This window comes from Anastrepha ludens, chromosome 5, assembly GCF_028408465.1.
Source record: "Anastrepha ludens isolate Willacy chromosome 5, idAnaLude1.1, whole genome shotgun sequence".
NCBI classification, from domain to species: domain Eukaryota; kingdom Metazoa; phylum Arthropoda; class Insecta; order Diptera; family Tephritidae; genus Anastrepha; species Anastrepha ludens.
The window spans coordinates 4,359,124-4,371,855 of NC_071501.1; the positions used below are offsets into that span (position 1 = coordinate 4,359,124).

Here is a 12,732-nt window from a genome sequence, read left to right on the forward strand (position 1 = left end):
GACTCGTTTTTCTCAAAACTATATTTTTCAAATTGGCCTACGCGATAACTCGAAAAGTTATTCACCGATCTCCCTGAAATTTTGGACACATCTTTTTTATGATGTTACTTTCTATGTGAATTTACAATTTCGAAATTTTTCGAAACAAAATTTGTTTCAAAGCAAAAATAGGAAGGAAAAAAAAACAAAAAAAATGTTTGGTTTTTTGTACTCTGGTCACTAACGCCGATGCTACAATGCCCGCCGATTGAGAAGCCCAGCTGCGACCTTAATGGAAAAATTGAGTGTAAACCCGCCATTTTAAATGATTAAAATAAAAAAATTGTGTATTATTTTAATGTTTAAATAAACTGTATGCCAATTTTGAAAAAAATATATTGACTTCGTCATTGTAAATAATTTTAATGAAAATCAGGGAAAATATGGCCGTTTACAGATATCTGTTTTTAAAAATTTCTCCACTTTCTGTGAAATGTTCTGATCTTATACCTTCTTATAAATCGAGCCTGCTCTTAAAACCCTTAAGTATCTTGAATTGAGATTATCCATTCTTGCAACATCATGAATGGAACAATTCATTGTCCAGCTTTGCTGGGGATAAGTCAGAATTAGTTTTAAAAAAGTTTGTTGTTAGAACTGTTCAACTTCCGAAATAAGGACATCGTGATAAGAATGAAAATATTTACTTTCGCAGGATTAATAAGTTTTTCGAACAAATTAGTAATTTTTCAACTGAATTATAATCTTTGGAGCAGATACTATACTTTGTTTACCAAGTTCAGTAAATAAATTAACTGTCACCACTTTTTCCCTCCAGGTCGACACCAGTCAATTGGAGTTAAATGGGAAGCAGTGCTACAGGTAGAGTAAAGATAAATTGTGTATGGATCTCTAATATTCCCAAAATATTGGAAAGGAGTAGCACCTAAAACATTCTAATACACTGCCGTGCAAAATTCGCTACTTTTCTGAAAGCGACGAAATCGCCAACTACTCGCAATACAGACAATACCGGAGTGTAGATTTTCCCACAGGGTCTCTGTGTATGTGCGCAGGTTGCGTATGTATGGGAACGTTATGACATTTAAAGTGCGTGTAGCGCACATACACCCACACACACACACACACACTTGGCGTTCTCATTGTTGCAATTTATCTTTTCGATAGCAAAAGCATGACAACAATAAATACAATAACAATAAAGAGAGCATATAAATAATCGTAACATAATTGCCAATAAGGTGGAACAAATTTCAATTAACTGCTGACATGTCCACTGCCGGCAACAACAACAACCACCACAACAACGAAAACATAATAATTTAAAACACACAGACACACACAAGTATAAAAATTGTTCTTGTTAACAAGCATTCGAAAACAGTCAATCGACGAAAAACCGTAAATAAAATTGACGCTAAATGGTTGGCTAAATATGCGCCCAGGCAAATACATGCATGCGTGCCGCACGAGCGTAGCATTAAAAAAATTGCTGTTTTTTAATAACTTTTTAGCACAAAAATTTGCCACTATATTTTAACAAAAAAATATTTTTTTATCAATTTTTTTTTTTTTTTTGTGATAAAACGAATTTCACTAAAAATATATTTTGAGCAGATTTTCGCGATTTTACGCTTTCAAAAAATGGTAATTAATAACTATCAAAATTCACGAAAAAATATATAAATATCTTTTCTATGTAGAAATGAAATACCAATTATATAAAAAAAAATCCCTTCGAAAATTTCAAATCCTATATTATTATTTAATAATTGTTTTCAAAAGAGTTACAAAATAAAATAAATAAAATAAAGTTTACATAAACAACAAAAAAATCTATAAGTATTTATTCTACTTATCCTCTTTCATAACTGAAACATTGACTCAGTTCGTTAATTTGTGAAGTTGTTTTTAATTTTTATAGTTTTAACCAATTTTCTATGAATTCCCAAGCAAAAATTTGAATTGAAGAATTGTTTTTTCTATTTCTATTTTTTCTTATTTGCTAATTTTCCCCAGTCAGAAATCCGTTTTCTAGCACTGCGCGGCAACTAAATTTGCTCAATTCAATTACTCTTCGTCAATCCAATCAAATTAACAGCATTTAAATAATTTTTTTCCAAAAAGAAATGTTCTCGCATAATTTCACCCAGAAAACCACTTCTGATCTGCACCATCGCTACATCACAATCACTTAAGTGTTTCAGTATTACCGCCAAAATATTGTTTTTTTTTTTTATTGAAGCTCAACTTTTTTCACAATTTTAGTATACGCGCCCGTTCGATTCCGCACAGAGAAACCTACACGTCCAGCACGCGCCAATCGCGTTTCGATATTGAAATTGAAAATCGGTTTTTTCTACGATCTAGCCGCTCAGCGCCAAAAGCGCTGGAGAACGTTAAGCAGTCCGGCAGGCAAGCAGCGCAGTCGCAGTCGCCGCCACTATCATAGCGATATGTAGTAGCAGCCGTTCAAAAACTTTTGCACACCTTAGAGCTCGTGCTCGTGGTGGGGGGAGAAGCTTTCGATTTTCAGCTTATGGGCACAATCAGTTCACTTGATCGGTCGATCAGTTTGCCAGGCACTCGGTGAGCCAGTTTGACAGTAAACGAGTTAATAATGCTCTATGTTTGACTGTTGAGCGCTTCTTAAAAGCAAACGAATGTTATTGCTAGCTATTATGTTGAGCATAGATCAAAAGCATACCCTTTTAGCTGGCTTCTGACTCAACGCATCATTCTCACTATCAACTGATTGCCACTTGACGCTTAGCGGTGTAAAGCAGAGTTCTATTGCTGCTTTTCACAGCAGAAATATATTTTTCAAGTTTTTCTATTGGTAGCTTCATCTTTGTTGCTGTTGTAGGCAGTGTAATGGAACTCATAACAGATGTGCGTATTTACAATTAGCAGTTATTCACACTTACATACAGAGACCATCACAAAGTGTGCCCGCGGTGTATATGTAAATGTGGTAAGCCCAGTGGGGATCAATAGCACTTGGCCCAACATGAATCACATTTTTATAAAAAAAATATTTAACTCAACTATCAATTAGTTCTTCTTCTTCTTGATCGGCGCGATAACTGCTTAAATGATTTTGGCCGAGTGTAACAAAGCGCCCCAATTGTATCTTTCGCGTGCTAACCGGCGCAAATTCGACACACCAAGTGAAGCCAAGATTTTCTCTACCTGATCTTTCTAACGTAAATGCGGCCTTTATCTTCCTCTGCTACCCCAAGCCGCATCCAATACTTTCAGAGCTGGAGCGTTTGCAACCACTCGAATGGCATTACCGAGCCAGCGGAGCTACGGCATCTTAATTCGCTATATCTATGCATCTCTATGTCGCCTTATACAGCTCATTGTTCCACCGCCTGCGATATTCGGCGTCGCCCGTGTGCAAATGTCCAAAATTCGTCCACGCGTAAAAGTCTAGCCAATTGTGCAAAGTTTCTGATCGCCATTCAGGCATTCATTTTCCAGTAAGGACTATTCTTCTGCATGCATTTGAGGCAGCTAACAGCTTCAGGGTTTCTCCCAAGTATCCTCTGGGTACCCATTCGGGTGTGAGCTAATGTGGGAAGGCGAAGCTGTCCAGGGTCTTTAATTCTGCGATGGGTTTGGTATACGCCACGTAAAGAAAGCTCCAATGAACAGAACAAGAATGCCTCGGATGAGAACTTCCTGTTTTGATGACAATCACGGTAAATCATTTCAAAATAAAAATAAATAATTGGCGTGTACACATCTGTTAGGTTTATGGCCGACCTCCTTCTCTTAAATCTGGTGTGCGTCTTGTTATTGTTCCACAAATAGAGGGACCTACAGTTTTAACCCGACATCGAACGGCAAATTTTTTGTATGAGGAGCATTTTCATGTCAGAAATACACTCGGAGGCTTGCCATTACCTGCCGAGGGGCGACCGCTATTAGAAAAAATGTTTGCTATCATTTTACGGTTTCATGCACGGTGATTCAAACCTACACACTCCTGAATGGTAGTCATGCACCAACTCATTCGACTCCGGCAGCCGCCTACGCCTTTTCAACAACAGTTGGGTGTTCGTTACCGGAACGACGGATTTACTTATATTATATTTGCGCAAGAAATGTCACTTCAAACGCATTCTCTCGAAATGTATGAATGATTTTTATGCTGTTACAGCAACGACAACCGGAAAATATCAATCATATCTTCGATAAATTTTCATGAAGGTAAAATGAAACGCAATTTTTTAAACAAAACTAAAGCAGTGAAACTGAGAGCTAAAAATTATTAATATATTTTTACCTTCACTTAAATATGAAATTAATCACAAATTCTTACAGTTTTTCCTTCTTATGAAATTTTAGCCTCCACTAGTCGAACCTGTGAACCGCCTACAGGGTACTTCTTTAATTTGCGACTTCCCCCATAACCCCGTAGAATTCTTCGAATTATCATAAATAAAATTTTAACCCTTATTGAACATTTTTTATAATGATCCAAAATGAGTTCTTGAACCTTTCAGAAAATAAATCTCAAAAACTGCAGTCAAATAGAATAATAAAAAATGACCGGTTTGACAGTTTGAAGGTAAAACATTTCCACCAAAAAAATGTGTATTTATAGCAGCTAATCAATCCCTCATCATCAATATCCAGCCGCTGGCGTACACTGTTGAACATAGACCTCTTCCATTGATGTCCAATTTCCTAAACCTTTTGCTGTTCTTATCTAATTTGTCGTTATTCTTTTGATGTCTTCGCTCCATCTTGTAGGCGATCTACCAATTTTCTACTTGTCTTCTAAGGGTCTCCATTCTAGGGTTCTCTTTGCCCGTCTTCTACCCATAAAGCACGTTGTATGACTAGCCCATCTCGACTTTGTTTGGTAACTTTTTGATTGCGTCGATTACTTTTTTTCTGTCTCAGAGCTGCATGTGAAATTCTGTGTCTTCTACGCCCAGTATCGATGTTTCCATTGCTCTTTAAGCAACTATGTACATAAAATAATTCCGGCTGGGTACTACAAACGTGCTGACTTACACGCGTACTTGCAAAGATTATTTATTACAATATTTATGCAAAAAGAGTCTACGGCTCGAAATGATTCAACTCAATAAAGTTTGTATCATATGAACATAAACGTATGTATGTACTTATAGATATGCACTACAAGAACTGTTCTTAATGCATACCAAAATGACAAAACATATATCGTCAGCTTTCTGTAAAGCCAAAGCTTTAAAGATACTAGAACGACTGCTGTGATTAGAATATTCGCCAGCACAAGCATAAGATCGCATGATTTAGGAAAAATACCAGCAGCCCAGCGATCAGCGTAGCGGCAGGAGACAGGCTTGCAAGAAAGAAAATACTTAGGTATGCCGCTCGCCACCTATGAGTTTATCACGACAAACGTTTTTCCCAAAGAAGCAGGCTGAAGATGCAAGCACCTTAGTAACTAAAATTATGACGAACTCATTCGTAGAAGCTATTCGAGCTGAGCAGAAATATTATTTACTAGCAAGCCACATCATTAACGGAAAACATGGAGAAAGGCTAAGAAATGAGTACGATTCCGAAATTGTAAGGTATTTTGAGGATGGGAGGCAGAAATTCATGGATTCAACATACTTCGAGGATCCGAATCTGCGCAGATTTGTTGGTTCAAGTAGGAAAGCAAATTATTTCTTATGGTGCCGGAATGAGCCGTTACGCACTGTGTTCCAGAATAGCCTATCGTCAGCTACTTTACTCTAACTCAACTTACGCAAAAGATGGAAAATTGAGCATTATTTGGCTTACCTGTGCAGTCTTCGCAGACACCGCTGGGTGGGTATACAACTATTACCAAATTAATGAAGTCAATTGTACATAGGTGACAAGCAGTGCTTTAGCCAAAGGGGGCTCTTCATACGTTTTCCTTTTATTTCAAATTGAAGATCTAACTCAGGAAGAAAGTTTGACGAAGTGTCTAAGCTTAGAGGTATATAGTACATATGCATGTGTTGTTTTTTCCTAACTAAGTATATGCTGACGTCCTGCAGCAAAGTTAATAACTATATTATAAATTCGATGTGTTCAAGGACTTCATTTATCTTGGTTCCGCTATTACCAGCCCCAACGATGTCAGCCTTAAAATCAAGCGAAAGATAACTTTTGCCAATATTTTTTTGCCATAACGCTCCAATTTCGACGGTAAACAATCTCAAAATTTTGGGGGTGACCTTTGACAGTTTGCTCTCCTTCTCAGCGCATACAACCGCATTTGCCACTAAGTTCCAAAGTCCTCAAGTCGCTTGCCGGCAGCACTTGGGGTAAAGACAAAAAACTGTTGCTATCGACATTTAAGGCAATTGGTCGGCCGGTTCTAAACTATGCTGCGCCTAACTGGTCGCCTGGAACAAGTGACTGTGGATAAAGACATGCCAAAATACTGTCATTCGGACAGCGACCGGTTGCCTCCTGATGTCCCCTGTTCAACAGCTTCACAACGAGGCCCAAATGCTCCCTGTTATGGAGCACAATAAACTGCTCAGCAAACAGTTCCTGCTGGGATGCTAGCGCAGGTTTCACCCTTGCAGACACCTGCTTGAGTCAGAGCCGCCTCCTGGGCGCGTCAGGAGACACCTTTTAAACTATACCGACGAGATCCAGGACAAAACTAACAGAAATCTACTGGACCACACAGTATTTAGACAGTCAATAAACGATATTCACCGGGAGACCGTCACCACCTTCTTAAGTTCCCGCCCTGTGAATTCCGTAATCGGAGACCAACCACCACCACCTATTGCAGATGAAGAGCTCCAGCTTCCCCGTGAGACACGTGTAACACTTTCACAACTACGTTCTGGATAGTGTAGCAGGTTAAACTCCTACTTATCCAGAATTGACCGACACTTACCACCTTTTCACATGGCCCATTAAACCCACTCATCTAACACCTACTCTGGGCCCAGCCCGTCGAAACAGCTTCTTTCCTGGGCCTACCCTTAGATGAGCCAGACGAAGACGACCGGTAATATACACTGACGGGGCTTCTATTACTGTTAAAACAACAACAACAAGAACGTCCTCGTGTCCAACGGAAAGACCAAATTGAAAATAATCAGGCTTCTCGTGGCTAAGAAACTGTAAAAGGTGTGCGGCGAGACATTATTCCACAGGCTGTAACTCGTTAACGGGTAGTTACGACCATTAAGTAAGTACACTTAAGGGGGTAGTATGGTATTTTTTTTTTTTCATTTTTTTTTTTTTTTTTATTATTCTATAACATCTTAAGATTATTGTGTGAAAGTTTGAAGTGCATTAGAGTAAAATTGACAAAGACACAAAGGATTAAGTATCTACCTCTCCAACCGGATTTCACGCTGTAAAAATCTTCACAAATCTTTAAACGCGTTTTTCTCACACTTGCCTTTTTTACGGTCGGTGTCCACTGTAGATTCATATCTACTGCACCGATTCTTTTCAAATTTGGTTTTTTTGTTTCTTTACTTTATTCACGAGGTAATGACGTCGAGTTTTTTTTTTTTTAAATTTTGTCATATTTTAAAACAACAAAGTTTTCAAGTTTTTTTTATGAAAAATCGGTGTTTTGACTTCAAAGCGCTTTAAAAAATTTAAAAAAAAAAAAAAAAAAAAAAATTCGACGTTGTTACCTGCGAAACTTTATTAGCTGATGAAATCAATTTGGTTTTTTGATTTTAGTTGATCCAGTAATAAGTTCTGAGGGACACCGCAATAAAACTTTTTTATGAGACGTCCGCGAAGATTCGCTGCCACCAACTCATTTCTTCATAAAAATCAATGAAAATTTCACACAATATTCTTTAAATATGACTTTATAATGAAGTAATTTTAAAATTTTGAATAAATCAACTGTGTCGACAAAAAAAATTTCTAAAAATATGCTTGTTTTACACCGAATTAACCATACTACCCCCTTAAGTACACGCACTGTACCTGAGGTGAACTTCTACTCGCCTTCTCGCAACAATTTATAAGAACGAAATAAGTTGAATGGAAATTTATACTAAACTGTAAACTATTCCATTAAACTTTTACAAACTACAAAATTATTAAACTATTGGTTCAAATTCAATACGTTGGTTATTATTTCATAAATCTAAATTTCATACGTTTAAGCGTGACTTCTGCGAGGATTGTCGCTGGCGTAAATAGCATCGTAACATATTTGGTGCTTAAGAGACTTACAAAATGCATCGGCCCTCCACAAAGCTTCAAAGTCGAGTTCAAGCAACAATTATTCAACGGTCTCAAATTTGAATCTAAAGCATATCAATCTGAAAAAAAATTCGCTCACCGAATTGTGCAGCTCAAAACCAACTTATCATTCCACTTATTACACAGCCTCTAAACACGTCCTTACCCACCTACGATGATGTCAAAGCTTTGCAGAGTTAAAAGAACACATAAACCACAAGAAACAAAAAATAAAAGAAAACACAAACGACACGTAACAAAAACAATCAGAAGTAACAACAACACAGTTCTCTCATTTGTACATCACTTAGTCCATTCGAACGAGAGTAAAAGCTGCAATTCCAACTCAAAACCTCATAAAGTTGTTGCATTGACTTCCGTTGATAAGAATTTGAAGGTGAAGAAATAATTAACACGGCAAGAAAGCGAAAGCTACTCGTCGGCATGTTTGCTATGTACTTAAATAAGTAATATGTATATGTGTGTGTGTGCACCTAAGCATTGTCTGCTTTATCTATCACAAAGAGATAGAAGCCGGCACTTAATGAAATGCGCTGCCGAGGCTGGAAATGTTGTTGGGAACAGAAAGAAATATAGAGCAGATGATTAAATTATTGTAAGGAGCTGAGAGACCGGGGAAAATAAATTGCAACAGTAAAAAAAAACAACATTATTTTATAATTCGTATGTATGTGTGTGTGCATATATTTATTTATTTGCGTTTATATTCTTATATATATACATAAATATATGTCTATTTTGCGGTTGAAAACATGTAGAAGAGTTGCCTGCCTCCACAAAAGGCAGCTGCTAAAGTGACGCATCGATTTGAGTTGTCATACGAAAGGCAAATATGCGCACAAGCGTACGTACCTGCATAATTAAGTTAGTGTGGTTTGCTTAAATAGCAATTCAATACCGCAAAATTTTAAATAGGATTTTCCAAAAGGGGCGAACCGAAATGGAGCAAAGCAAGCGGTGTGTGAGGTATTCGTTAGCCACTTGTTTTATTTAATGGCCCGTACGTACAACGCTATACTACACTGCGTTAAAAATAATATCTATAGCACAGCCACTTATTGACAGCTTTTTTCTTCATAAAGTTGGGCGTTTTCCTCTATATACAAAAATTTCGTACATATGGAGAAAATGCGCAAGAACGCCACTAAACAAAATTTGTGAAAAATCTACGCGATTTTTGAGCCACTTGAAACTTGCGTTTTACTACTTTACCTAAATTCTATGGGCTATTAAAATGCGTACTCAAAATTTTTCTAAGGGTTCTGATTAGAAAGTGTGTGGGTTGGGAAATTGATTTTTTTTTTTTGCATAAATGTCTTCCCAAACTATCCAAGAATGTGTCCTCAAAATTTCAGAAGCAAATTCAAAATATTTTCGGAGTTACAGAAGAAATTGTGAACAAGCGTCGAGCAGGTATACGAGCGGCCGGATCGCTCGAAGTGCGATTTGTCGGTTTTTTATTTTTACGATTTTTCCTAATTGGCGGGAGAGATAGGGAAAAAGTTAAACGTCCTATCGAAACATTGATTGTATTCGGAATTAAATTCTCTTCTAGTTGAACCTAAAACACCTTAAGCAAGTTATGATTAACCCACTTTTTAAACAATCTAAAGTGAATTTGTTTTTCCAAAGAAATGAATTTTTATTTTATTAGCGAAAAATTTTTGAATTTCTCACTTTTTGTTTTAACTAGAAGCTATAATATACTAAAATAAAATTTTTTTTGGGTTTTTGGTTTCTGATGAAAATTGCGACCTGCATCTTTCCCGCCGCAGGACACATGCTCACTCGAGGCGCCTCGGCAAAATGCTTGTACCAGGCATAATATGACATATATTTTAATGAAAAAATTTCAGAAGACTGCTGAAATATATAACAATGAAACCTGAAAGTTTCGTTTCAATCGAATATTTCTTTCCTTCCTAAAAAAATACACGAAAAAATCGATATTTTGAAGCCTCTAAAGCAGGATCCCCCCTTAATTTGCACATAACTTAAAAATTGGATTTATACTGTTTTTTATAGAGAAACGAACTCAATTTTTTCAGGCTGAAGGGCTGACACTGGTAAAGTGTGATGCGATACCTGGAGAGGATATCTACATTTTCACTGATAGCCAGGCGGCGATAAAATCCCTTACAAAACAGTCGACAACTTCCAAGGTAGTTATGAAATGCCGCGCATCTCTAAACGAGATGGCTGAGTCATTTCACCTAATGATAACATGGGTTCCTGGCCATTGCGACATTAAGGGGAACTGCAGAGCCGATGAACTAGCGAAAATCGGTACCAAATTGACTGATGAGGACATAGACAAGGATATAGGTATACCCTTGCGAACACGTAAACCACGCGACAAAATTGTAAGAGTAGCGAATGAAAGGTGGCGTAATGAAGCCACTTGCAAAATCGCCCGACAACTGTGGCCGACTCTCAATGCTAACCGCCCGGAACTTCTACTGAGAAGAGGTAAGCACAGTCTTAACACACTGATTTCAGTTATTACGCGGCACTGCCTAACCGGTAGGCACGCCCAGAGAATTGGTGGGCAAACACACGACTTCTGCAGAAGTTGTCTAGACGAGGAAAAGGAAGCGACGATCCCGCACCTTCTGTGTCACTGTCCTGCTCTATCCAGACGTAGGCTCGCCATTTTGGGTGGACAATCCTTTAATGAATTAGAAGATCTCGGCTCTGTCAAAAACAATGGGCCATGAGCCTGAGTGTGTCCTACAGTGGACAACCGCTTCAACCTAACCTACCCTAACTCTATTTTCATAAAATACAAAATTTATTTAAATAAGAAACAAGTAAATTCGAGTCAAATTCGAGAAGTAAAATATTCAATGGCTACTACATAAATCCAGTTGAACTGGAGCACTTTGAAGGCATAAGGTGATTGGGACTTATTGTCATAGACGTGCGACTTCAGAAAACCCGCTGACTAATGCAAAAACTTTCAATGAGATGAACAGTTATTCGGATAGCTGACGCAAATCAAATTCCTGGACTCATTAACCGTGGATTTGAAATAAATTAGGGAATCCTAACTTCCCTTTTTGGCTTGCGTTTCAATAAGTCGCTCTCGGAATTATGTGATTACTAAGTCACAGGGCCACTGCTGGAAACTGATGGCTGAAAAGCTGGGCATGTCTTGCAAAAGACCCATGGTAGGAGAATCTGCACGCACCATATTTTTGTCGAATTTAAAGTTGCTTGGACGATGACAGCAGCTGATGAGGCGTCCCGTGGAGTGTTTGAGAGAAAGATTCTGCGGAAGATTTTTAGACTTTATCACGTTAGCAACGGCGAGTATCACAGGCGATGGAACAATGTTTTTTGGATCTGTCAATTTTCGTGCACTCGCTTCAGGGTGAAATTAAAAATTTCGCACTCATGAGGCGCAGTAAAGCGCGCACTTCGCCCTGTCTCTCAAAGTAAAATGAAATTAAATGGATTAGTAATAATTGAATAGCGCTTTAGGGATTTCAAAATGAAATAATAATGAACAATAATTAAGTTATAATCAATCGGCAATGGAGTATGTCTGATTTAATTTTTCTTAACCGTAAAACCCTTGCAAAGTACTTAAACCGCAAAGCAACAACCGCCACTTCGACACATAATGTTTAAATTATGAATATTCATATGTGGCTGCGTGCGTAATCATATGTCTACGGCAATTCGAATGCATAATCCGCGTGATAGTCGGTATGACTGTTTGTTTCGATATGTGTGGCATACATTGAGGCGTTGATGCAATGAAAATCTGCGGTTCGATAATGTAATTTGAGTTGCAGAAGGCGTCAGAGATATTTCTTTTCATTTTTCTGCAAATAAATATGGGTCAAATGGTTAAAGAGTTTGTGTGATTTGCGCTTTTCATTTCCTCAAATGAAATGGCTGACAAACACTTTCCATTCCACTTGATTTGATTTGCATGCTTGGCAAAAGTGACAAGATGACTTACTTCTATGGCAAATTATGCAATTGCAAATGATTAAAAACAGCTGCATGCTTGCGCTTGAGCGTTTGTGTGTGAAAAGAGAAGTTTTGCGGAGGAATCGGTTGGCTGGTTGGGTGGTTGTAGTGCTTCCCAAGTGAGCACTCTGAGGTCAATTAGCGCATGCAGGCGGCATGTTGCAGAGTATCGGTTAAAAATAAAAAATAAAATATTCTACTTGGTTTTATTTCATTTCTTTCACTATTTCACTTTTAAAACTCGATTGCTTCTCTGTTTTTGATTAGTTAGTGCGTTCAGAGAAGCACTTAGCGTGTCTTAAAATATATTGCACTCGGTCACTAGGTGCTTCAGCTTCACCCAGCGCGCTCTGCTACACTTTGCTACTATAAAAGTAATTTTAGACAATGGAGCGTACAAATGCGTAATTTTAAAGCCTTCGTGATGCACTTTTGCAGATCAAAGCAATGTAGATTTTATTTGCAATTTCGAGGGCCTTTAAAGTTGTTTTTATCTATTTTATGCAAAAAAAA

General features: G+C 37.7%; 1 protein-coding gene and 1 long non-coding RNA gene across 7 annotated transcripts in view; one reads left to right on the forward strand and one right to left on the reverse strand.

Moving 5' to 3' along the window:
* LOC128864210 (uncharacterized) overlaps window positions 1-905 on the forward strand; it is a 49,105-nt gene extending 48,200 nt beyond the window's left edge. Inside the window, exon 4 of the long non-coding RNA XR_008454658.1 lies at window positions 818-905. This is a non-coding gene — a long non-coding RNA (uncharacterized LOC128864210). The remainder of the gene's footprint in view (window positions 1-817) is intronic.
* The window catches only part of LOC128864203 (thrombospondin type-1 domain-containing protein 4), a 203,148-nt gene that overhangs the window by 50,030 nt on the left and 140,386 nt on the right, over window positions 1-12,732 (reverse strand). For 3 of the 6 annotated variants that reach the window (XM_054103763.1, XM_054103764.1, XM_054103762.1), the window contains exon 1: window positions 2,214-2,322. The exons of the other annotated variants lie outside the window; for them this stretch is intronic. The gene's annotated coding sequence lies outside the window, so the exon portion shown is untranslated. Of the gene's footprint in view, window positions 1-2,213; window positions 2,323-12,732 lie in introns of those variants that run through there. 6 annotated transcript variants of the gene reach the window in all.